At 37.3% G+C, this 27255-nt stretch overlaps 1 long non-coding RNA gene across 1 annotated transcript in view; it reads left to right on the top strand.

The window, feature by feature from the left end:
- The window catches only part of LOC123380906, an 87282-nt gene that overhangs the window by 11729 nt on the left and 48298 nt on the right, over positions 1-27255 (top strand). The window contains exon 2 of the long non-coding RNA XR_006587298.1: positions 19711-19807. This is a non-coding gene — a long non-coding RNA (uncharacterized LOC123380906). The remainder of the gene's footprint in view (positions 1-19710; positions 19808-27255) is intronic.

Here is a 27255-nt window from a genome sequence, read left to right as displayed (position 1 = left end):
CATGAGATGATAAAACAGCCATATGATGAGATGAAGTGAGGTGAATGATGTAGGCATTGTGATGTACTGTTAAGCTAGTATTGACCTTCTGACCATATGTCAGAAAGAGGATCATCTGCTTCTCGACCATCGTTGACGAGGGTAATTGAGACCCCAGAAAGTCAAACTGTTGGTAACGGGGACTACTGTATTTTCAGCAGGTGTGATTTCCTCTAGCCTTCAACTCACAGCCATTTCCTGGCCCAACCCTTTGTGAATGGAGTAGTAGTGTTCATTTCATTTATTTGATATATGTAGAAATAACAAGCCGTTACCACCTAGCCAGAAAGAAACATACCAGGGGTGCAAATCCTCCACTTTTGCACATCAACTGTGTAAAACTCAGAATGCAAGGCTGAGGATCAGTGATGAGGATGTTCACTGATCAAAAGAGCTGTAGTTAGGTAGATAATGTGGCTGCTGATGACTGTGATGGTAGTCAGCATGATAGTGATAATGGGAAGTATCATTAACAGTCAAATTTTCCTCTCCGACTCTGTTTTAAGTCATACAACTTATTTAATCTTCACAATGGCACTTGGAAATAAACACTATTATTATCCCATATTTTATAGAAAGGAAATAAAGCCAAATAAAGTTGAGTTTGTCTCAATTCACAGAGCTTGTAGCTATCAAAGAAAAATTAATAGTGATAAAAGCAAGAACACAGCTCTAAATCGCAACAGCTGAGACTTCTGGAAAGAAAACAGCACCAACAACCCTTGTGAATTTCTGTAGTTTCCACCCCTTCCTCTAACACGGTAGCCCAGATTTTCCCAGTAACTTCTTTTTAGAAGACCGACCATTTCAGACCCATGTCTAACAGAGGGATGGAGTTCTCAGGCATCCCAGTGTCTTAAGGCTATGATGCTATACCCTAACAAATTCTGATGTTTTTTCCTGGTGTTATTTACCATTCTGTATAGAATGTAATTCTAATTGCAAAATTAAGGATGTTGGAAGTTAACAAATTCCGTTCTCTTTTTCACTGAATCAGATGTGGATCTAAATCCCAGTACTCATGGATGAGTGACTTAGACCCTGTGCCCAACTATCTTGTTCCATTTTGACCTATTTGATGGCCCTGCAGTAAAGACCAAACGTAGACATTCAGAGAAGTTAGAAGGTTTATCCTTTGTATGTGGTCGCTGTTCTTCTGAGTCCACAGGAGACAGACTACCAAGAAACATTACTCTTCAGGTTATTCCCTCCAAAGTTGATTCCAAAATAATATATAAATCACTGTTTTCAACATATCTCCTTTCCTAGTACTTTTCTTGTTCCTGTAGATTGGCACATTAGAAGTTAGGCTTTATCTCGTAGCTATAAATATAACACCTTGGCATTAATATAGATTACACGCCAGTATGAGATCTGGCAAGAATGGTACTAGCCAATAAATCTGATGAGAAAAGTTAAATTCCTCTCCATGTACCAGCATTGGCAATTATATTTGATTGAAAAATGAGTTGTTCTCACTGGCACTAGAAGTAGCAGATTTCAAGTATTCATATATCAATAAATAGCTAATAACAGATGTTGTATATATCATTAAATAATCATAACAATTATTCTTCTTCAATAGGACTAGAGTACCTTGCGCACTGAAGCTGAGTAAATCACTACCCTGGATGGTTTCCTGTTTTACTCTAAAAAGCAAAGACTATAAATAAGATAAGCCGTTAGCTGTCACACAACTCATATCATTAGTAGCAGGAATATTTATGGAACCCTAAGCAAACCTAATATGATAGAAAAAGGATGAAAGGAAGACTGCAGTGGCATGGATAGAAATATTAGTAGGAGAAATAGCAAGTAACACAGCAGATGAAATAGAATAATATCCGACCTGATTTTGAATGAGCATTCTTCCAATCTACAGATGTGGTGATGCCTTGAAGTTTGCTTACACGTGGTTAGATATTTTGGTGGAAAATATGCCCTGAGTTCTAGCACAGACTCAGGAACACAGATTTTAATGTGCAAAGGTCTGTTTATCTCATAATTTGAAGAAAATATTTAGTTAAATATTAATGGTTATTTGAAATTGTATTCAGACATAGATTTATTCAGCTGTTTATAACAGTGTATAGAAATAACAGTTTTAAGAAGCTAGAAGTGAAGAGTCAGAAATACAGACTCATATTCATTGGAAGTCCAACTTTGTTATGTGTTCCTTTCCTGCCATTCATATCATATATGATGCAATGTCAAATGGACCTCGTGTTTCAAAAGGATTTCTGTAACTATGGAAATCACTTAGATTTTTGGTTGTATTTAGACTTGCATGTATCTCCTTGAGGACCAATATTCAACCCATTACAATTGCCAGCCAGACTCAGGGCAAAAACTCGCCTATATGTTGCTTACAATAGACCCATCTTAAGTATAAGGTGGAAAAGACAAAGGAATTAAAACAAATCATATAAATGGTTAAAGAAAGCTGCCATAGCAAATTTATATCAGAAGACTCAGATTTTAAGGTAAGAATCTTTATTAGAGATAAACAATGATAATTTCACAATGATGAAAAATTCATTCACCAAGAAAATATAATAATTCTAAATGCATATGCACAAAATGATACAACCTCTAAATATGTAAAGCAAAACTATGTGTAATTGAATAGAAAAATTGATCTATCCGTAATTCTGGTAGAAAACTTGAACATAGCCTTCTCAGTATGTGGCAGAAAAGTCAAAAAAATTCAATAAAATATGGAAACTCTGAAAACAAACTTGATATACCTAGGCAGACATTCAGCACTGAACTGAACAATTTAAGAATACATACTGTTTTCAAGTGCACGCAAGATCTTTTTAACAAAATAGACTACGTCTTAAGCCACTGCTCAATTCTCAACAAACATCACATAATTGAAATACTAGTGCACTGACAGAGACCTGCCAAAAGTTTGTAAATTAAGAGTTATAAGTGAAAGAAGATATGACAAATTAAAACTGGTAGTTTAATGGTCATGAGTAGGACATTGGAACAAAAAATGGAATATTCAATATTAAAGGAATTCAGATAAATCTGTGAATAGAGGAAATTTATAGTCTTAAACAAATACTTTAAAAATTAAGAAAGCCTGGAAAGTAATTATTTAATGAGTCATCCAAAGAATTTTAGAAAATGACATGAAACAGGTGCCCCAAAAGAGCAGAAGGAAAGGAATAACAGTGATAAAGTAGAAACTGACAAATAAAAAGAAAATCAAATATACAACGGGAAGAATAAAAAAAATCGCAAATCGGTTTCTTTTTTCAATGTTTATTTTTGAGAGAGAGAGAGCGCGCGCAAATGGAGGAGAGACAGAGAGATAGGGAGACACAGAATCCGAAACAGGCTCCAGGCTCTGAGCTGTCAGCACAAAGCTAAACATGGGGCTCGAACCCACAAACTGTGAGGTCATGACCGGTGCCAAAACTGGACACACTGACTGAGCCCAGGTGCCCCTCCCATCCACACCATGATGATTACTTGCACCCACAGATAGCTGTCTTTTGCTTGATGTTGATATGCTTCCAAAAGTCAGAACAGTTTAGAACATTGGTGTAGGCTGTTGATTTTTAACATTGAGTGGGGGTGGGGGGGTAAAAATATCCTATTCAGAGCCAATCAGAGTAGACATGATATGTCTTTGAGATTTCCCAGATCTGAAAGAATCAGTTCCAGTGGCAGTCTCTCCTTCTAGTACAGGGGCTTAGGACCATTCTTGTTAGAAGGAAAAAGTAAATAAGGCTTGTCAGAGATCTGTAGGGCTGAATATTCTACATGCAGCATCAGAGTGAAGGAGTGAACAGAAGAACTTGTTGACAGAGCAGCTACTGGAATCCTGCCTGTCATGTTTCTAGGTCAAACCTATTAAATTGTTGTCATATACATGGATCTAAATCCCAAGCTTACACTTTTTCTCTGTCAAGATTTTCTTAAGTTTTCCTAGTCAAAGGAAGCCTAATGATATGACGGTAACCAGGTAGACCATGGGATGAAATTTTGGGGTCATTCTGAATGTAAGGGGCAGCCACTAGAAGAGATTTCCTTTAAAAGATCATTGGGCTGTTGTGTGGAGAATGGATTTAGAGAACATGAATATGGAAGCAGGGAGACCAGTCACATAGCTGTATCAGTGGGCTCAGTGAATGTACCCAGCCAACCACCTGCAGATAACTGTAAATAGAATTAGTGTGTCAAAGTCACTCTGACTCCCATGGCCATGTCAGATACAGGGTTATTTCCTCAAGCTGTGTTAATTAAGCCTTCTCTCTCCTAATCATCTTGGAGCATTTATTTTCTCTGTGAAAATGATTTGTGCAACAACACCTCTTTTCTTTTTTTCCTCAAGCAGAGAAGAATCTGAGAATCAAAAGTTCTAGTGTTTACGGCTAGAGAGATGTTAAAAATCTTCCAGCTATAAAAATAATTACCCAAAATGAAAGGCATGAAAATGCCGGCTGGTTCTTATAAATGTGTTTTAGGTCATGTAAAATCATGTTAAAGGTACAATTAGAGATTATTCACCCCCCTACCTCCCGGGAAGGCTACATGCAATTTTCAGCTGCAGAAATTCCCTTTATCTCTTGAGCTCTAGGCAACCATCCCTGCAGACTGTAATCTGTTCACCTATATTACATGTAAGAATTGTTGCCGAGGTCAGTATCTTCAGAGATATCAAATGTAGGAAGAATTGTTTCCTGTGCCTGATATGTGTCTTCTGTTAGGAATATTAGGCTGAAATAGTTTAATAGCAGATATTATAGAGCTAATTCTGAATCTCCTTTCTGATGGCTAGAAAATTGATAACTCTCATCCATCAAAAATTATTCTAACGTAATTTTTTTCTCCAACCCTGCTGTAAAGCTTTTAAGATTATCTTAAGAAGCATCTTTGCAGTTACATTCATCATGGGATGTGAAAGAACTAAGTTTTAATATTTTTTTTGTCTGAACTTCTTGGTCCTTCTTTATTGTTAGCCTCTAGGTTATATCTTAGTTGTGAAATAAACTCTAAAGCAATTTTGAACAACTTCTAAGAACTTTTCTGTTTTTGGAAGGAGAAAGGCCTTTTCCATATTCTTATTTTACAGGCTTCTCATGTATCTACCTGCAAGCACAGTAACTTGTGAGCATGACTTCACCCCGTCATGAATAAATACTGAACATCTATGTACCAGACACTGTGTTAAGTTCTAGGTGTACAATAGCCAACAAAACTGAGGAGATTCTTGCTCACAAGGAGCCTTCAGCCTAGTGTGAATGAAAATTCATTCATCCCAACTCCCTCACTCTGCTGAGCTCCTGATAAGACATAGGGAAGATGCCAGGCTCTGTATTTAAGAGTCTTTATTTTGAAGGTGAAAGTCTGATATTTCCTCTGTGGCTTTAAACTTGCATATATACATTGCCTGTGGGCCTCGTATCAAGTTTGTGTCTGTGAGACATGGGCATCTAAATGGTTTTTAAAGTGTGCTAAAAATGTGGCCCATAGACTTTGACTTTCAGTTCCTACTCTGCATCAGGCACTTTAATGTGCGTGCACGTACTCATGTATGTTTGCCTGCACCCTCTGTGCCTTTGCAGTATCCCTTACGAGCAGATTCGTATGACCCATGCACAAATAAGGGAATCAACAGTAAGAAAATAACTCAGTCCTGGCCAAGCAAGTGGCAACGAGTGGACTAGGATTAAGGCTCAGGACTGTCGTCTTCAACAGCCTGTTCCTCCAACAGTACCCCCACCCCACCTCTGTGTCTACATCACTGATGGTTTGGCTTCTATGGCTTTCAGCCGTTTCCACTTATCCTCGTGGGATAGGGCAGCTTTCGCCCTTCTTAGACCAAAAATTAGACTTTCAGTGCCTTCAGCTGCTTTCCAGCTTGGTCTTGAAGGAAAAAAAAAAGGTGAAAGAATTAATTAAGCTTAGATATTGCTCACATTGTATATGTATATGTAGATATTTTTGTGTGTTTATAATGCTTTACGCTATAGAACTAGAGTACATAAGCCCCCAAACTGAGAATCCAAACATAGAGCTATGGACTGAATTGTGCTCCTCCATACCATAGTTCATATTTGAAGCCCTAATTTCCAATGTGACTGTAATTGGAGATAGGGACTTTAAAGAGGTAATTAAGGTTTGATGAAATCATAAGGGTGGGGTCCTAATGTAATAGGACTGACGCCCTTTAAGGAGAAGGAGAGAAATGGGATGCACTTGCATGAAGAAAAAGTCATGTGAGGACACAGCGAGAAGACTGCCTTTGCAAGCCAAGGAGAGACCTCAGGAAGAGCCAGCCCTGATGACACCTTTATCTTGGCCGTCCAGCCTCCTGAACCATGAGAAAGTACATTTCTGTGTAAGCCTGTGATATTTTGTTGTGGCATCGCTAGCAAACTAATACACATCATGATAACACTACAAAAAGAAGAGAGAAAGAATAGCTACCAGTTGGAGAGAAGAAATATTTTTTAAAGTACAAAAGGGAGGAAATAAGTACACAAAATAAGGAAGATGAGATGGCAAGAAAGGCAGCCCAGTAGCTTCATAGTTATTAGTGATAATTAAACTCTCTCACTCACAGCGTTTAACCAGTGTCCTATCCTTTGGGTCACTGAGAGAGTAAAGTTCCTCCTTCAGTTTAAGTTCTCTATGTGGAGTTCAGAACCGCCACTATTTTTTTTAGAGAGAGAGAGAGAACATGGGCAGGGAAGAGGGGCAGAGGGAGAGAGAGAAAGAGAGAGAGAGAGAATGAGAGAATCTTAAGCAGGCTCCATGCTCAGTGTGGAGCCCAGTGCAGGGCCCAATCCTATGACTGTGAGATCATGACCTGAGCCAAAATCAAGAGTTGGATGCTCAACCAACTGAGCCACCCAGGCACCCCCAGAACCACCACTATTCTGATGTGACTACTAAGAGATTATCACAGCCTAAATATCTGACCCGTGCTTCCTCCCCTAACCACATGAGTAAACCCATGGTTCAAGAGTGGAAAAGATAGCTGAACTTCCCCCTATATGGTAAACCGAGGGGACACTACCACATAGAAGAGAGAACTCTCTTTCACTTGGACAGTCATCAGCTAAATCTTCTGGTCAGTCTTTTTGAGGTCCTGGGATGCATCTCTGATAGATCTAGTCTGTACTAGATACCAAAGTCAGTGGCTGACAATTGAAAGGCCTTTCCAGTAGGGTTCGTAGTGAGAAAGTCTGATATCTCATTGACCAGAAATCTTTTTTAGTACCTGTGGATGACCACATAACATAGGTCAGCCATCATTTGTTGGTCATTGCAGACCCTGCTTTATCTACTGGCAATACTCCTATTAAAGTATTTCTGGTATCTCCCACCATGCACCCCAGCAAACTAACTATACTGCCTTATTTCACTTACAACATTTGTGTGATAAAACATTGGTGGTGCAATGCAATATATAAGACACTCACAGTCTTCACCTCCTTAAGCCTGTTTCTTCACTTGTAAAACTGGGGTAAATAATAGCTACCTCTCATGATTCTTAAGAGGCATTAGATGAGTCAGTATGCTAAAGTACTTAGTGCCTGGTACATGTAAGTTATCCAATAACTAGAACCTAATGATACTCTGATTATTCAAAATGGGCATATACATGAAGAATTCTTTCTTAGGAGAATGATACATGAAGACTTCTACAACTATGGAACAGGCCACAACCATCTCTGCAGGAAAATACCAAGGTGGTATTTCCAGGATGCAGACTGCTGTTCTGAGCTACAATGTCTAGTATCTCTCCCAGTTCACCAGGTAACACCGACTGGTATCCTCTGGGAGAGAAATCCTGCTGCTTGTCCCCCGGCCCCCTCCCCCCACCTCTCTGTAAACAAGGACCAGAGCTAAATGTCGAGTAATTCTTTTCTATTGTAATTTCAAAGGAGTGATGGTTCCCTAACAAAATCCCAAAGGTTTCTTTCTTTTTTTTTTTTTTTTTAATTCACTGTTTACCAGAACTTGCCATTGCTTTTCCCAGGGAGTGCTATAAATAACCATCTAGGGGAGATATTTTGAGTATACAAGATGTAACCTCAGGAAGAATTCATTCTTTCTTAAAGCAGAACTCTCTTCTCATTTCCCCTCTCTGGGGACATAATGAATAATGTGTGAGAGTTAGGGAGTAATTAAGAGTAATGGCAGTGTCAACCTTAGGACAAGTGATAAATCTTAGTTTGTTTATGATTTAGAAATTTTATTAATGCTTAGTCAAAAGACCACTTCTGAGTTGCAATGAAAGTATACTAGAGTAATTCTTTAGCCTCAGAAATGGAGAAACAGACTTGCAAAATATGTTCAGAATTTTTTTTCCCAGGAGGCATAAATTAAACTTTGATATTCCATAGATTATTTCACAGCATGTGCAATTTCAAGGCTTTTCCATAATATTTAATTTACTTTTAAATATGCATATGTCCTAGGTACCTAATGTCTATGCTGATGATATAGTCCCCACACTGCAGACTCATGGGGAGGTGGGGTGAAGGCACTTACACATAAATAATTACCAAAAAAATGTGATCAGTACAAAAATAACATTCTATGCAAAGTGCTTAGGCAGCACAAACATTGTGGTACTTGAATCAGTCTAAGAAAGGAGATGATTTGTCCTCAGCCCTACAGATTCTGATTTAATTGTCTTGCTGTGGGACCTGGCTTAGGTATTAAAGTTCCAATGATGATGTCTATGTGCAGCCACAATTGAGAACCTCTACCCTAATAGATAGCAGTCCATTCTGCTGAACTTATTCTTGGGAGTGGCCGCTTTATGATCTCTCTCAGGGAAAAGACAATGGAAAAGTTTCATATTTGGGTTTCAGGTTTTCATCATAATAGAACACTAGATGCAATACCTGAGGGAGAGAAGGGTACTGAAAACTAGCTAGATATATTCAGAGACCAGGCCTTTATCATTCTCAATCTCAATTCCTTGCTCTAGCTTGGTCTCACTTGGACACTCCTGACGTTTAAAATTAACAAGTACAGAAAAAAACTGGAGAGAAATAGGTTAGGGAAATGATTCTCAAACCTAGTTGGGTATAAGAATCACCTGGAAGACAACTATTTTTTAGTTAATTTTTAGAGAAACAGAGACAGCATGAGTAGGAAAGGGACAGAGATAGAGGGAGACAGAAAATCCTGCACTATGGAGTATGGAGCCCAACGTGTGGCTCGAACTCACAAAACCATGAGATCGTGACCTGAGTCAAAACCAAGAGTCAGATTCAACCAAATGAGCCACCCAGGTGCCCCTGAAAAGGCTAGTTAAAAGCATATTCCTGGGACCCATCTACAGGGATCTGGTTTCAGCTTGTGTACAGTAGGGCACAGAAATATATATTTTTAATAAGCTATTTGGTTGATTTTTGAATAGGGAATCTAAGAACATATTTTGAAAAAAAAAAACTGCTGAGGCTTGAGGAATCTCCAGTAGTGCCAATCAAAGGGTTTCCAGGATTTTAGACATCTCTGAAAACATAAAGAAGAGATGGACAGAAAAAGAGGAAACAGGAATAACAGTAAAGGGACCCTACATATGTGCCAAAGTACATCGTAGTGTAGAAATAGTACTTTGGTGTTAGAAACAACCTCCAAGGTGATTTAGTTCAGTCACATGTATCAGTATCAGTTATGGCTTTACAAATGAATGGCCATGTAGCCTTAGTTGACCTTCACACAGAGAGTTCCCTATATCCCTATCTATTTCTGGATGACTCTGACTGACCATATCCACCAAACTATACTTACTGACCTTTGGCTTTTAGCAGTATCAAACAAGCCAACTTGTTCCTCCCCATGGCACCTTTCATATACTGAATAAGGACCCTCTTGTTTACGTCCTGTCAGCCCTCCATTCCCCTTGAAGAGTCCTCTTCCTCCAATATTCTTCTTTCAGCAGTTTTCAGACCATTCGCCATCTTGGCCATAATGCTTTGAAAACTGTAAGCCTCACACAGGGTCTTCTTAAATGCTCCCAAGAGAGCAATCCTTCTGATGTTTTATACCACATCTGCTGCCCCCTTCCCCAAGTATAATGAGAATATTACTTTCTCAGATCATTCCCTGTTACTTACTGTAGTGCATTTACAGAATACTAGCAAAGGATTTGGAGCACGAATAAATGAGGTTTTTTTTTTGTGGGTTCCTTCAAATCATTAACTGACATACGAAAGGGTAAACTCATTCCAACAGAAAAGAAGGCAGTGTGGGCAGAGAAATTGCAAGAATTGTTTGCAGACGTTGGGGCTTTGCCTCTACACCCAAAACCATGGGTGGATTGTCATGTTCTGATTCCACAAGATTTGGCTCATCACCAGAGGTGATAAATTTGCCATTTGATGGCAAATACAGTCTACTGGGTTGGCAAAACAGAAAATGTAATCCCCTTCGTGAATCTTTGATTTGCAAACTTGTGTTTCTAAATAGTTTTCTATAATAACTGTGGCATGATTTTTATATACTGTGCATAAACAAGGCTGAAGGTTGTTCTTTAAGAGACTGGGGGTAGTTTGGGAAGGGGAATAGTGAAGATGTATTCTTCCCCATTGTTTGCACAGGAAGAAAAGGTACTTGTCAATGAGAAATTGGGAATCTGGATTAGCCAGTCTAAAACCTTCTAAGGGAAAAGATATGGAGCTTTTCTAATCCATCTGAAATTTTTATTATGTTGTTCAATCTAAGGTGGCTGGCATTGGAGGTGAGTTGTGGGCAGAGGATCACAGAACTAGAAGATGTGAATGATTCCTTCTTTCTGTGCCATGTGTTTTAGCAAACAAGTCTGAACTTGTTTGAGAAGATGGTCAAGTGTAACATTGCTGTACAAATATCCATAATGATGCTTTATTCATTTAGCACAAATCTCCACTGCAGGTTATCTGCCTATTTCATGAATCATTACTTCTCAAGGCACCTAAAGCCCTTCATGATGAAGTTCCAAAACACCTTCCTGCAGAGTTGTGTCCCACTAGGTAGCTCAGGGCATCACAGCCTTAACTCTTTGCTGTGCCCTGAACATAGTAATTTCGTTCAGACCTCAGACCATTTTTCTTGCTGATTCTTCACCAGGTAGATTATTACTTCTGATATCTTTCCACTGAAAATTTAACTTATTTTGCAAAGGCAACTCCAATGATACAAGGTAAATGAAGCCTTTCTTGAATTTTTAATAATTGCATGATTTATGGAGCTTCTATGTGCTGTGTTAGATATATTATTTTTTTATCTTAATCCCCATATTCATCTCATAAAGTGAAATATTATTTTTCTTATTTTAGGACTGGGACTGGAAGTTTAGACAAGTGTTATTTGTTTACTCCTTAGGGTACCCAGTTTACAAGGAAAGACTTGAACTTTCGACTTAGATCTGCAGATACAAGAGTCAACACTCCTCATCACTGTCCTCTATGATGTTCATTATTACTCCTCCCTCTATTTGTACTTCTCCAAAAGGACTATGCCTCTATTTAAAGTACTTACCCTTCTTTCTGCCTTCTCCAAAAGGACTTATGCCTCTTTATGCCCCTATTATCCATTTCTACTTTAAATATAGTAAGCTGGCCACAGGTCTGTTATCCTTGTTCTATTATAAGCAATTCCTTCTCATCTACCATCTTCTCCCTCTGTTAGAGAAAGAGCCAGATCCAATAAATATTCATTGAACTCAAAATGAAGGAACAATGGCTACGTCTTTTGCTTATGGCCATGATGTAGTAGCCTGTGTTAGAATAACTCACATTAACAGAAATACAAAGGAAGTCATTTAGCTAGAATAAAAATAATCTCAGATGAAAGATGAAACAAGTTTTAAAAAATGAGTCTGTATGTAGATCTAAATAAATAAAGACTGTTTAAAACAATGGCGATAATGGTTTTTGAGTTTTAATATATGTTGTAAGTAAGGGTCATAAAATCTTTTTGTTGTTGGGGAAGTGGTAAAAGTAATAATTTTTTATATACTCTGACAAGACAAGAAGAAATGTAGAAGTGAATTAAGGAAATGTGTAACAGGCAAGCTATTAGAGGGGAAATGGAGTGATTTTTAAAATTCATAATTGTTTCAAAAGAAGGCAAGACTATGAAAAAAATATGTATATTCCTACAGAGCATAGATTATGATGGTGGATTTAGCTCAAATATATTATTAATTAAATAAAAATAGATCAAGTTCTCTAATTAAGGTAAAAATTATAGGATTTAGAAAAGAAGAAAATAACTCTCATAATAAGAAATACCTTTAAATATAAGGGCATAGAAAAAGTGGAAATAAAATGATGTAGAAAGATAAAAGACACATCAAGGAAATACTAACCAAAAAGAAAGTTAGTATTGCCTTGATACTATTAAAAAAGGAAACATTTATGATCAGAAATATTTCCAGAGTTAAGGAGAATATTTAATGATGATAAAAGGGTCAGCCCAACAGAAATATCCACTCATCCTAAACTGTATGCCATTATTAATGTCCTGAAACAATATATAAAATGAATGGTGGTGATTAGATCCTAGCATCTGATTTCTCCTTCTCCTGACTTTCAGTGATGTGATCATTCTTTTTATCAGGCCCATACATATAAAGAGCCTAATTCTGAATGTTTCACATTCAAGATGGCTTTTGCAACATTATTATTGCTACTAATATGATTATTTTGTTTATATGCATATATACATGGAAAGATATGCATTTACACATATATAGAAAACTGTATGTGTGTGCATGTGTGTGCGTGTGTGAAATGCAAACAAATAAGATGCTAAAGTGAATAGGCCAATAAAATTCTCTTACAAGACAGCTAAATCATTTGCCTAACCTGAATCATCCTACCTGTGACTGGATGATACACAGGATATACAGGCCTAGGCAATCCCTGGCTTTATACGAGTTTCTTTGGGATGACAATACTAAAATAAGTGGTCTCTAATCATTGTGCACTTTATCTTAATATTATTTTATTTATTAACTATTGGATAGACAATTCATGCACATTGACTGAAATTCAAAACCACAGAAGTGAATAAAGTATATAGTATGCGTCCCTCCCTGTTTTGTTCCCAGATTAATCAGTTCTTCTCCTTGAAAGCAACAACTATTGCCTTATTTATTTTCTAAAGGTATTCTGTGCATTTAATAATATCATTCAGTAATTACATATAAAACAAGAGATCTATGTATGTGTGTATGTATATATCTAGATGTGTTGTATATATGTGTGTGTATTTTCCTTGTGTTTATCATTTTCTCACATTGCTTTATAGATGACTTTTTAATTTAAAACTACCACCCGGAGACCTCATTGTTTTTCACAGCTGCAGAGTATTCCATTTTATGAAGATAGCATAATTTATTTTACCAGTCTTCTTACACGTAAACCAATTTTTCCCTATATTTTGTAATTACAGTTATGCGACTAATATCCAAATACATATATAATTTTACATCTCTTATGACAAAGACATTGGAAACGCTTCTGTAGAATAAATACCTGTATTCAGAATTGCTAAATCAAAGACTTCATTTTTTTTATTTTTTTAAAAAAAATTTTAAATGATTTTATTTTTGAGACAGAGAGAGACAGAGCATGAGCAGGGGAGGAGCAGAGAGAAGGAGACACAGAATCCGAAGCAGCCTCCAGGCTCTGAGCTGTTAGCACAGAGCCTGACACGGGGCTCAAACTCATGGACTGTGAGATCATGACCAGAGCTGAAGTTGGACGCTTAACTGACTGAGCCACCTGGCACCCCAAAGACTTTATTTTTAAATTTGAAAGCTATAGTCCAATTGTCCTTTATAGAGACATTCCAGGTTGCCACTCCCATTGCTAAGGACTTACCCTCAGTACAGTCCTCAACATAGTGCTCTGAGAGAATGGGACTGGAATGAAAGAGAAACACTAGAGGCAACTGCATGTTTCTGAAAAGGCATAGCTGTAACACCCACCGATTGTGGGTGGTGACTGAGCATATCCCTCAGGCAACCTGATTAAGAAGGGCTTCTCAACTTGGGGGTGCTGTGTAGCTCAGTCAGTTAAGCATCTGACTCTTGATTTGGGCTTGGGCCATGATCTCATGGTTCATGAGTTCGAGCCCTGCACTGGGCTCTGCGCTAACTGTGGAACCTGCTTGGGATTCTTTCTCCCTCTCTCTCTTTGCCATCCCTTGCTCTCTCTCTCTCTCTCTCTCTCTCTCTCTCTCTCTCAATAAATAAACTTAAAAAAAAGAAGGGATTCTCAACTTAAAAACTGCATTGGGATCCTCTTTCCTTAAACTAAAAATTACATGCAGCAAGAAGTGATTCTTTAAAGCTCCAAGTCCTCAGTAATAAAAATATAGAAATTCCCACCTTAAATGAAACTCAATGAGGCAAGCATTAACAGTGAGATTAAGGAATTGAAAATAAATAAGCATTTAAAGAAGAGCTATTGAATGTGTACATGAGATTTCCCTGCAGGGAAAATGGGTGCATGCTGGAAGGAGGCAGGAGGGAAGGGTTGAGGACTATATTAAATCTCTGCAAATACATACTATTTGCTCTAGTTCAGCCAACATTAATTCTCTTCTGTTAATTTGCAGTTGAGTTCACTGCAAAGCTCCAGAAATAACAAAAACACCTGGATATATGGAATAGAAAACAAATTTTGCCCATTATTAAAAAATGCTTTAAACCTCTCTCTTCCCTCTCTTCCCTCTTCCCCCCTTCCTCTTCTAAAACTACTATTTACATTCTACCAGAAGATGATTTTGTTCTCTGCTATCTTCACACAATTTTCACTTAGTTCCCCATATAATTGCAGGTTTCTCAGGAAGGTTAAAAAGCCTGCCTATAAGAACCAGTCTACATACTCTTGAAGCTACTTGTGTAATAGATTTGCAAATGTCTAAGTTCTGGGGCTTTTCCCCAGATGGTTCAGACCTGTATATGCTCTTGTCTGTGTACTACCCCTTCATGGAAAGCAGTGGTCCTGGGTCAACTTACTACATCAGTCCAGAATCTACTCCACAGCTTGGCATTCAGACCCCAGACAGGGAGTTCTCAGTGGCAACTTGCAGAAATTTATTCCCTACAGTGTAGCCACAGGAGTGGAGAATAATAAAGGATACACTGTCTTAATTATTGGAGGGTAGTACAATTTCACTGGGAAAGACTGTTCTCAGTTTATTTTTCCTATTTTTTTTGTTTGTTTCCTTAAAAGCCCTCCATAGCAATTAATCAAAAATATGGTAAATAGAGGAAAGGTAATCACCCTTACCCAAAGATTAACCACGTTAAACCATTCAGTTCTGTGTTGTTTTGGTATTTTCTATGTTTTAAACACAGTTTATTCAGCATATATTTACAGAGTATCTGCTAAGTGCCTGGCATTATGCTAGATGTAGTTGTGACAATGTCATGTGGTTAATTTTGGAATCTGAGATTTTTTTGTTTAACTTTACTATATAAACCTTTCTTGTTATTACACATTCTTTGTTACACATATTAAGTATATTTTAACATAAAATTATTGCTTGAGGTAATAGTTTTTATTCACGATAGTATAGTGGTTAAAGGTAATAGTTCTGTAGAATCTTAGTGAATCACATTCTGACTCACTCTTTATTAGCCGTGTGAATGTGAGGAAGATAGTTAATAGGATCTTCAATGTTTTCTTGGATAAACTAGACCTAACCTATACACATGAAGTACATTAGCCTGTATCACCTTGACTTCTTGTGAGCATAAGTGACTTTATTCCAGTAAAATGGTTCTTCTACACCACTACGCTGCCCCCAACTCTTTGTCTTTCCCTCTGGCCACATCCAAAGTACTGGTGAGAGCTGAGGAAAATCATCCAGTATGGATGACTGAGAACAGGACGCATTCATTGTCATCATTTGCAAATGAAACATCATGAGGGCTGGCCACTACTGATAAGATTCTAGTTAAAATCCCCTCTATTCCATCTTTCATCTCTATAGTGCAGGAGCTGCCCATCTCTCCAAACACAAACTGCTCTGTCACTGCCCTGGATCCCAACTTCTCTTCAGCATCTAAGCAAGTGTCTCCTCTGGGTCCCATACCTTCAACTGCTGCCTCCCAGTCGCCTGCATTTCACCAGCCGTTGAGAATGCAAAAATCTTCTCTGGTTGTAAAAACAAAGAAACCAAAGCCAAAGCTAAAATCATGACAACTTTCAAGCCCATGTTTCCGTCCAGCTACTGCCATCTCATTTCTTATTCCTAGGTGAACCTCTCAAATAAAGTGGCTCCACTATCTTATTCTGCTCTTTGATCATCCTTTCCCTACTTGACCCACTTGAATAAGTCTTTTACCCTTTGCACTGCAGCAAAACCGCTCTTCTGAAGATTAGGATGACCTTCCTTTTTTTATAAAGCCGATATACACTTCCAGATTCTCATTCTCATTCAGCTCTTTAGAGCATTGGGGACATGTGAACACATCCCCTTTTCAAAAACACTTTTTCCTTGAATCTGTGATACCACAAACTCTTGGTTTTCTCCTTCCAAGCTGTTCCATCCAAGTCTTTATTTCCAGGTTTTTTTCTGCCTGCCCTTTAAACGTTATTTTGATATGTTTTCCTTACCTATTGATTTATAAATTGCATACTATTATAGGCTAAACTGTGTCCCCTCAAAAGTCATACGTTGAAGTTCAAACTCGCTGTACCTCAGAATGTGATTATTTGGAGATAGGAGCTTTAAACAGGCACTTAAGGTGAAATGAGGTCGTAAGGGGAGGCCTTAATCCACTGTGACTGGTGTTCTCATAAGAAGAGGAAATTTGGACACAGATTTGGAGGCAATGGAGGAAAGACCATCGGAGGACACAGTGATATGAAAGCCATTTGCATGATAAGGAGAGAGCCCTCAGAAGAAACCAACCCTGTCAACACTTTGTTCCTGGACTTCTAGATGGTGGAACTGTGAGAAAATATATTTGTTGTGTAAGCCATCTATGCTGTGTGGTATTTGGTAATGGCAGCCCGGGCACACTAGTGCACATATGCTAAAAGGTAAAAATCTTGTGTTCAGTTTCATGACATTTTACCCATTGATAGGGTGACATGGAGTTACAACCTAGATAAACCCATAGACTATTGTCAATCTCCCATGCGTCTCCACTAAAATAATACCTATCTTGATCTCTGGTACCACATGTTACTTTTGTTTTTCAACTCTGTGTAGGTGGAATCGCGTTGTGTGCCTTTTTATATCCTGTTTATTTTGCTCAAAATCACATTTGTGACATTCATCCCTGTTATTAAATAGCTGTACAGTGTTTTGTTTTGTACATGGAATGGAACAATGTATTATATTAGTTCCTTTTTTTATGGATACCAATATTGTTTCTTTGTTTTTAAGTTTATTTATTTATGTATTTTGAGAGAGAGAGAGAGAGAGAGAGCCAGCCCGTGAGCTAGTGGGGGAAGGACAGAGAGAGAGAGAGAGGGAGAGAGAAAATCCCAAACAGGCTCTGCACTGTCAGCACAGAGTCCAATGCTGGCCTCAAACTCACGAACCGTGAGCTCATGACCCAAGCCAAGATCAAGAGTCAGATGCTTAACTGACTGAGCCACCCAGGTGCCCCTGGACACCCATATTGTTTCTACTTTCTACTATTATAATTACAGAATGGAAATTTTACTATATACCTTTTATGGGACATAGTGCTAATTTCTCTTGGGTTCCTGTGCATACATTTTATTAAAAATGAGCACTTTTTTTCTCTTGGGTAGCTATGTAGGAATGAGATCACAGGGTCATAGAATGTGTGTGTTTCACTTTAGTCTCACTTTTTCAAAAATGAGTGTACTAATTAACACTATACTCATTGTTATGTGGGAATTCCTGTTCCACAGGCTCACCAGCAGGAAGTAATTTCTGTTATTCTAATTTCACCTCTTCTGGTTGGAAGTATAGTAGTGTCTCTTTGTGAGTTTAGTCTGCATTTCCCTGACTATTAATGTTACTGAGAACTTTTATAAATAAATATATATATATTATATTTATATATTATATATACTATATAATAAATTATATTTGTATATATAATAAATATAAAGTATGCTATATTTATATGTTATATATAAATATAAATCTATGTTTAATTAAAAATATACACAGTGAAATATTTATTACAATAAAAATTATGCTTATTCATCATCAAAATATCTTCTTCTGTGAGGTACCTATTCAAGTATTTTATCCATTTATGTAGCGGTTTGTCAGAATGTTTCTAATTTATTTGTAGGTCTTATTTTTATATACTAAATACAAATCCCTTTTTTTTATTTTTTATTCTTATTTGAGAGAGAGAGTGTGAGCAGGGTAGAGGGGCAGAGGAATCATGGGAACATACCCTGAGCTGAAATCAAGAGTTGAATGCTCAATGACTGAGCCACCCAGGTGCCCCATATGTATCTAAATACAAATCCTTTGTTACATGTGTGTATATATGTGGGTTTATGATGTATATGTATGTATATAATATATATATATACACAGAAATATACACATACATATATAGAGTTTTCTGTGTAAGAAATACTTTTTCAATTGATAACATTATTTTTCACATATAATACTTCAGATTTTCTATTTAATCTTTTTTTCAGTCTAATAAATTGCATTCTGAAGGAATTGACAATTTTATCTCATTTGTAAATTATTTCTTATAATTTCAAAATTTCACAAGGTATTTTCAATGTCTGTAAATGTAATGATTTATATATTTTATTCATGTACACTGCATGTTCCTTATATTCTTATTTTGTTTTATTTTAACATTTCATTTTCTTTTTATGCTTCAATTTGAATATTTTCTATTACTTTTCCTTGAATTCATTAATCCTATCTTCTGCTTATCAAGTTTTCTATTAAATCTAAGGAGTGAGTTTATATTTTGTCTATTTTGTATTTAGGGTTAAATAAGGTGAGGGGCCAATACCATCAAGCAACATGGGATAGCTGAGTCAGGTTATGATTTATGTTTTAGGGAGGGTCAATTTACTTCTGGTTTATACCCCTCTTCCTCATGCAGAGACTTCCCTGACTTTTTGTTCTACTCCTGGTATGTCTCTATTTCCTCATCCCAAAATAAGAATGAAGGATATTCAGCTCTATCCTTTGGAAGTTTTGAACTTTGCCCTTTGGCCCCTTTCTTTGAGGCTTCAATAGGACACGTGTCTGCTGGAGAGACAAATGTGTCCTTAAGGCAGCCTCTCCCTCTGGTAGGACTTTGCCTATGAAGCACTGAAAGATTATAAGAGCTTTCCTTGTGCCTTTTAGAAGATGCTTTCTATTCCTCAAGCCTATGGAACACAACCTTGGAGCCCAAATAATGCCCCAATGGGGGAACACTGGCTGCTCATTCAAGGCTCTCCAGGTTTTCAACCTCATACCCATTTGTCTGCCAAGGTCTCTCTCTTTTTCCTCCCATTTCATTAAAGCTGTGGAAACCAAACTTGATACTCAGTCCCTGATCAAACTCTGCAAATGTCCCCTTCTAGAAAATGGTCAGTCATGGCCAATTCAACTTGGATGGGCTCCCTTGTCTCCAGAATTTCAATTCATTTGCCTCTCACTGTTCACACAGTGTTCTAATTTCTTTAAATATATGTGTATTATTTATACAGTTTCTCCTGATTCTTGCAGGGTTACATGGGATGGCTGATATAACCTACTGTATCCTACGTGCCAGCAGAAGGCATCTCCTGGGATACTAAAGTTTGGAGTCCCTTTTGACTTAAGGGTAGGTACTCTTTTGCTTTTACAATTTTCCTACTGATTCCATATTTATGAGACTTTTACATTTATTTTGCTAGACCAGTACCTGAAACCCTGTAAGTTTAGAACTAAAAACATATTTATTACCTCCAACTGGCCCTCTTTTATACTTCAGCGAGTCATAACATTATCCACTTGTAGTGGTTTTTTTTTTTAGTTTTTTATTTTTTATTTTTTATTATTTTTTTTAAATTTTCTTTTAACGTTTATTTATTTTTGAGACAGAGAGAGACAGAGCATGAACAGGGGAGGGTCAGAGAGAGAGGGAGACACAGAATCTGAAACAGGCTCCAGACCCTGAGCTGTCAGCACAAAGCCCAATGCAGGGCTCGAACTCACGGACCGCAAAATCATGACCTGAGCCGATGTTGGCCGCTTAACTGACTGAGCCACCCAGGCACCCCATTAGTTTTTTAAATGTTTATTTTTGAGAGAGAGAGAGAGCTTGCACAAGTGAGCAGGGGAAGGGCAGAGAGACCGGCAGACACAGAATCTTGAAACAGGCTCCAGGCTCAGTGCTGTCAGCACAGAACCCGATGCAGGGCTCAAACTCACCAACTGAAAGGTCATGACCTGAACCGAAGTCAGGTGCTTAACCGACTGAGCCACCCAGGTGCCCTGTCCACTTGTAGTGTCTCTATTCACTGTCCAGAACCCTCAGAGTCTTCTTTGACTTATTTCTCCCTTACACCACCAATATAGGATAGCAGTCTTTATTATTTACCACTTAAATATTTCTTGACTCCATCCAATTCTCTATATGTGTACTCCCTTCTTCCTACTCCTTGCCACTGTCATTGCTCAATGCAATTTTTGCTATAGTGGCATAGTTCTTCCTGCTTCTATGCTTGATCTTATCTACCTCATTCTTCAAGGGTAACATGTGTGTCTTGTCCATTGAGGCTACGATTAATGGAATATTATAGACTGGGTGGCTTATAAACAACATAAATTTATGTCTCACAAAAAGACAAGTTTCCAGTAGATATGGTGTCTGGTCAGAGCCCCCTTCCTTGTATTCTATATTTTCACAAGGCTGAAGGGATGAAGGTGTTCTCCTGGATCTATATGATAAGGGCACTAATCTCAATGGGCTCCACTCCATGATCTAATCGCCTACCAAAAGCCCCACTTCCTAACATCATTGGGAATTAGGTTTCAACATGTGAATTTGGGAATGGGACACACAGTCTATAGCCATAATCTTTTAAAGCTTCATATTTAATATGTTTCTCTGCCCAAATGTATGGTTTTCAATTTTTCATAAGAATATGTCTATAATATTTAATAAAGTCACTAAGACTGACAAGATTCAGCCTGTATCTATATATCTACACTTACTAGCATTACCCTCTGCTTTACTCTGCTTTATTCTGCTTCAGTTTGAGTGTTTGGAGGGTTTGGTTGTTTTTGTTGTTAATCTACTTTTCTCCACCACAAAACTTTTCATATGTGTTGTTACCCTGACTTGAATACTTCCTCCACCCAATATCATCTGAATCACTCCTACTTATTTTTAAGTTCTTAATATAAATGCCATCTTTCTGAAACAGCCTTCTGTGAGAATTTATTCTGAGGTTGATACTCCTCTCTCATACATACCATAGTCCCCTTTATTATTACTTCTACTAATATGTTATTATTCTCTCATGCACTATCAAGAAAGAGTTAATTTTTTGTAAGAAAATTTCCAAGTTAAAAAAAATAGTTTTACTGACCCCCACATGTTCATCACCCAACTTCAAAAATTACAACTCATGGACAATTTCATCTATACCTATATCCACCCCTCCCTAGCTCATTATTTTGAAATAACTCCTATAAACGTTTCAGTATATATGTGTATATATATATATATATATATATATATATATATATATATATATATTTAAAAGATGAGGATCTTTTTTGAAGAAGAAGAGATTTTAGTTTATATTACTGAGAGAGAGAGTGCACACATGAGTGGTAGAGGGAGAGAGAGTATCTTAAAAAATATTTTTTAATGTTTATTTTGGGGAGAGAGAGAGAGAGAGACAGAGAGACAGAGTGCAAGTGGGGGAGGGGCAGAGAGAGCAGGGAAACAGAATCTGAAGCAGGCTCCAGGCTCCAAGCTGTCAGCACAGAGCCGGACGTGGGGCCTGAACCCACAATGCGCGAGATCATGACCTGGGCCGAAGTTGGACGAAGTCAACCGACTGAACCACCCAGGCACCCCATAGAGTGCCTTAAGCAGGCTCCACACTCAGCACACAGCCGAACTCGGGGCTTGATCTCACAACCATGAGATCATGACCTGGGCCGAAATCAAAAGCCAATCACTAAACCAACTCAGCCACCCAGGTACCCCAAAAGATGAGGATCTTTATTTTTTTTTTACATTTTTTTTTCAACGTTTATTTATTTTTGGGACAGAGAGAGACAGAGCATGAACGGGGGAGGGGCAGAGAGAGAGGGAGACACAGAATCGGAAACAGGCTCCAGGCTCTGAGCCATCAGCCTGAGCCATCAGCCCAGAGACTGACGCGGGGCTCGAACTCACGGACCGCGAGATCATGACCTGGCTGAAGTCGGACGCTTAACCGACTGCGCCACCCAGGCGCCCCCTGGATCTTTTTAAAAAATTATACCACTTGTCGCATCTAAAACTCTATAGTATTTTCCATAATTATAGTAGTATTATAAAGTAACTAGTCATTGTTTCTATGCCTCTGCTCCTCTCCCCAGTCCAGTTTGTTTCTTTGAATTGGGAATCAAATCATTAACCAGAAAATAAGTATACATTACAACAAATTAGTATCTTTCTTAAATATGTTTTATACATAGATTATTTTATTTATTTATGTGTTTATTGTCTTGCCATTTATTTGTTGAACAATCATGGGTTACTTGCCCTGTTAATTCCTCTAAGCTGATTTGTTTAAATTGTACGCCCATGATAAGGGTATTTAATGACATTTAGCATATTCCTCTGTCTTCTATGTATTCATTATTTGCAGTTAGATCTAAAAGCTTATTTATATTCAGTTTTAATATTTTGTGGAAAATTGGTCAGGTGGTCTCATGTACTTTTATCAGGAGGCACATTATTCTGTTTTTCTCACTTTCTGTGAGCTCAACTTTCTTTAGTTGTTGGGTGCAGTCATTGTCCTAGGCTATTTTGCATGCATTATGTGTTCCACAAGGGCAGGAAACACTCGTCTTGTGCCAAGTCTAATACTTGTTCACACACAATGTGTTCAATTGACTAGTGAATGAGAGTATAGCCTATTGTTGTAATTTATTGTACTGTCATATAGTCTTTGTTTCCATATGGATTTGGGGTTGCTGCAAGGATAGATCCTTTTATATAACTTCCTGGAATGGACTGAAATTTTTGTCACATGATATATCAATGAAGTTTTGAGGGGATGCTTTCAATCAGCCAGGTAATTTCACACGCTATAGAGAACTATCAGCTGATGAAGGGTCTTAAAGCATATAAACCTCTGAAATTTGATTATCCTAAATCCACGTGGCACTTGAGAAATTAACTCCATATGCTTTTCAGCTATAGCATTTTTCATCCAAACTGCTCCTTTTGCCTTATTAATCCATGGTAGGGTTGCCATGGCCTCTAAATTTAAACTTACTGCAACCCCTTGGAACTAAGTTTATGATATGAGTAGTCACTCTGTGGTTTACAGTTTAACATGCTCAGTTAACTCTAATAGTGCTGTTTTCCTTCAACAGACATAAAGCACTTCCACGATTAAAGAGAACAGTAAACTTTGTGTGCCTTTATCACTTTCCCTTTATTTTCTGTTGATTCATATGCTGTCAACCTAACAAGAACATATTTTTCCAACCTATTCTTAGATATGTTATGTTTCTTGCTTTTCTCTTCTTGGTCTGCAAAGACAGGACCAAGTGCAAAAGAGGATTCTACTGTACTCCTTGTAGGCCTGTTCCATGTTAGGTTGATAAATCATGGAAGCAGAAGTCATTTGCCGGAAAACCATTTATTGGAATGAGAATTACTTTATGTGCAGAGCTTGCTGGATTGGTTTATTAATTCTTACTAAATCCATCAAATCCTGATTTTCCAGAAATATAATACACAATAAAATTAAACAAAGTTCTCTGTCTTATAGTAGTACCTTGAAAGGAAATGTAATTGTATCTCGTTGCTATATCATAAATGCCATTATGTTGAATTCAGTAGTTAAATACACACGGACATATTTCAAAATAGATCTAATAATCACTGGTTATATTTCATTACCACTCTTGATTTCAAAATAGTGAATATCTTAGTCATAGCCATAGCCCAGGTCTCTCTCCTGCTGATAAAGAGAAAATAATAATAATCCTCTTTGATAAAGATGGAACTTTTGCTTGTCTCCTGAGTTCCTAATTGAACTCCAGGTACTGACAAACCACTTTTTTACTTACCCCTGAAGTGCTGCATTAAGCAATGTTTTATTATGTATTTCTGTGAAAACCACTGGGATCACCCTGTAACCAGTCCTCAAAATTAAAATTCATTAGTCTACCTGAAAATTAAAGAGGGAAAAATAACGTAAAACCCTTTCAAAAATTATTATAATGCCTGTCCCTGAGGAACATGATAACAAACCTTCCTGTTAACAAATTTGTTACATTAATTTAAGGAATGTTAATGAGTACATCCTCTTTGTAAAAACTCATTGGGAAATTTATTTTCAGCTCCTCTTATGAGACTTGCTTCTGAATCTCTTAACTGTTATTTAACGCTATATCTTGCAAACACTTTCATTTGTGAGCTAATCATATCTTCCCTCTGCTTGGGCTGTTAGGCAACTCTAAAGCCAAGCTGTAGTCTACCTACCACAGGAACGTGATTTTTTACCTGTCTTTTGAGTATTTATCTCCTCGCCCCCAAATTGGGTTTGAATTTATTTCCCTGTTTTTATATTTGTTTGCATTTTTCCCCATCTAATATCTATTAGTGTTATCTATGACAATTAGAAATGTAAATTCCAAGATATTTTATTGTACACACTGTGTTCAAACTGGTGGCAGGAGTGTTACAATTTTTTAGTTTATGTTCCATCTCAATTTGTTCTCTCAAATATGTTCCTCTAGAAACTCATATTTCTCTTAATTGAGTTACTTATTTCTGTTTTGTATTTTCATGTTGTTTGGTGACTTCTAGCATTTTTGGGGTTTTTTTGTTTGTTTTGTTTTTTTAAAGCAGTTCCAGGAGTGCCTGGGTGGCTCAGTTGGTTAAGTGTCTGACTCTTGATTTCAGCTCGGGTCATGATCTCATGGTTCATGAGTTCGAGCCCCACACCAAGCTCCATGTGCTGATAATGTGGAGCCTGCATGGGATTTTTTCTCTCTCCCCTTCTCTCTCTGCTGCTTCCTGCTCACTCTCTCTCTCAAAATAAATAAATAAACTTTAAAAAGAAAAGCACTTCCAGACTAGACTCTTGCATATTTTCTCTAGTTATTTTTTCTGTAGATGTCAGTACCATTTTTTATGGTATCTAATTTTCAAAATTGGCTTAGTTTATTGCATGCTGATGGCAGTTACTATTTTTGTTGTTTGTCTTGCATGTTTTCTATAATCTAGGTTTCTATAATGTCAGGGATGAAAAGAACACATAGGCTCTGTTTGTCATCTTAAATCAGTGCCCCTCAGTTACCACTTTTTAAAAACTGTTTGTTTGTTGGGGCACCAGAGTGGCTCAGTTGGTTAAGCATCCAGCTTCAGCTCAGGTCATGATCTCCCAGTTTGTGGGTTCGAGCCCCACGTCAGGCTCTGTGCTGACAGCTCTGAGTCTGGAGCCTGCTTCTGATTCTGTGTTTCCCTCTCTCTCTGCCCCTTCCTCCCTCATGCTCTCTCTCTGTCTCTCAAAAAAAAAAAAAAAAAAAAAGTTAAAAAAATGTTTGCTTATTTTTGAGAGAGAAAGAGAGGGAGGGACAGATAGAGACAGAGACAGATAATCCCATCTAGGCTCCACACTGTCAGTGCAGAGCCTGATAGAGGGCTCAAACTCACAAACTGTGAAATCATGACCTGAGCCAAAACCAACACTTGGTTGCTTAACTGACTGAGTCACCCAGGTGCCCCAGTCACCACTTTTTATTTTGCTAGAGGAGGGAGTCTATCACTTTAGGATGTATGTGGATCCATCTGTGGATTCTATTTTCTTTTATTCACATGTGTGTCTATTATTTCACTAATAGCATGTCTTGGTCAATTTAGGTTTATAATGAGTCTTGAAGTTGGGTTATATCCATCCTGTGATGTTATTCTTCTCCCAAATGTTTTTTGTTTGTTTGTTTGTTTCATATACATTTTAGTAACACTTTGTTGATATATGCAAAATAGCTTGATATAATTTTGATTGGGATTATATCGAATCCATAGATCAAGGTGGAAATAATTGAAATCTTTGCAATATTGAATCTTGTAGTCAGTGAACATGGAATACATCTCTATTTATTTAGCTCTTTAATTTCTTTCATAAGAATTTTGTGTTTCAGGTCACCTGGGTGGCTCAGTCAGTTAGTATCCCCCTTCAGCTTGGGTCATGACCTCACAGTTCAAGTTCAAGCCTCACATTGGGCTTTTTGCTGTCACAGTGGAGCCTGCTTGGGATCCTCTGTCCCCCTCTGTACCCCTCTGTCCCCCTCTGTCTTTGCCCCTCTCCTGTTCTCCCTCTGTCTCATCAAAAGTAAACATCTACAAAATTCTTAAAAAAAAGAATATTTTATTTCCACATATTGATCCTATAAAAATATATTGTTATATTTATACCTAAGTATTTCATTTTTGATGTAAGGGATATGATAGTGTTTTTAATTTCAAGTTCCAATTAGTTTTTCCTGCTATAAAGGAGAGTAATAGACTTTTTAATGTTAATCTTGTATTCTGTACCTTGCTATAATCTTTTTATTCCAGGAATTTTCTCTTTATTTTTTACATTTTTCCCCATAGACAGCCATTTCATCTATAGATTAAAACAGTTGAATTTTTTCCTTTCAAATATGCACATTATTTATTTCTGTTTCTTTTCTCATTGCAGTAAATTAGGACTTCCAAAAAAATGTTTATCAGAACTGGTAAGAAAGTACATCCTTGCCTTGTGCCCAGTCATAGGGAGAAAGTACACAATTTCTCATTATTAAGTACGATATTAGCTGGAGAGTTTATGAATGTTATTGACCAAATAGAGGAAATTCACCTATTTCTTCTTGCTGAGCATTTTACCATAAATGGATGTTGGACTTTGTCAAATAATATTTCTATATCAAATGATACAATTACATACATTTTTTTTCTTCTTTAGCCCATTGATGTGATGTATTAAAATAACTTGTTTTTGAATTTTGAACAAATCTTACATACCTAGAATAAATCACATTTGGTCATAGTGCATAATTGTT

This window comes from Felis catus, chromosome D2, assembly GCF_018350175.1.
Source record: "Felis catus isolate Fca126 chromosome D2, F.catus_Fca126_mat1.0, whole genome shotgun sequence".
NCBI classification, from domain to species: Eukaryota; Metazoa; Chordata; class Mammalia; order Carnivora; family Felidae; genus Felis; species Felis catus.
Note: the sequence above shows the minus strand (reverse complement) of the source record. Positions and strands in the feature narration are given on the sequence as shown.